Genomic DNA, 710 nt, shown 5'->3' on the forward strand with positions numbered 1-710 from the left:
TATTTTTTTTACTAAGCCATTTTTACACGTATTTGACGAAGGGTTTTTGTTGTGATATCACTAATTTTTATCGTTACTAAACATTGAGTATTTACACGATAATCTATATGAGTGGTAGTATAGTTGGTAACATAGGCAACGCTAATGTGACGACGACGGCCGCTACCATGATTCTGAATTTAATATAAATTTCCATTATAAAGTTCGCACTTTTTCATTTATTATTTAATTTCTAAACGTACGATTTTGATTATTTTTACAAAAGCATCTGATGTTTTGGAACTTACTAGGAGTTAATTTATGCATTAGAAAATTAGTTATGTCGTATAACAAATTTACCTGTATTTTACACAGTTTAAATAAGCAACTCCTGCTTCGATATACACATAGTCGTGCAGTTATTATTTTTTTTTTTACTTATGAGCTGGATAAATTATAGATTACTAATAAATAAATATATATTTAAAATATACTTAATAAAATATAGGCTGATCTTTCTCAGCTCAGTATCTTTTTTTTTATCGTCATGATTTATCATTGAATTCAAATTTAACATATCCATTTGGGGTTCCTAGTAAAAATACTCAGATTTTATGCTTAGGAAAATAAGAGACGTATTTCCTGATAAGAAAGTGAATCTAGATGGTGCATTCGGGAGGTTAAAAATTAAAATTCCCTGTACCATTCGAAAGCGTCAGGAATATCAAAAA

The sequence above is a fragment of the Acyrthosiphon pisum genome, chromosome A2, assembly GCF_005508785.2.
Source record: "Acyrthosiphon pisum isolate AL4f chromosome A2, pea_aphid_22Mar2018_4r6ur, whole genome shotgun sequence".
In the NCBI taxonomy this organism is placed as follows: domain Eukaryota; kingdom Metazoa; phylum Arthropoda; class Insecta; order Hemiptera; family Aphididae; genus Acyrthosiphon; species Acyrthosiphon pisum.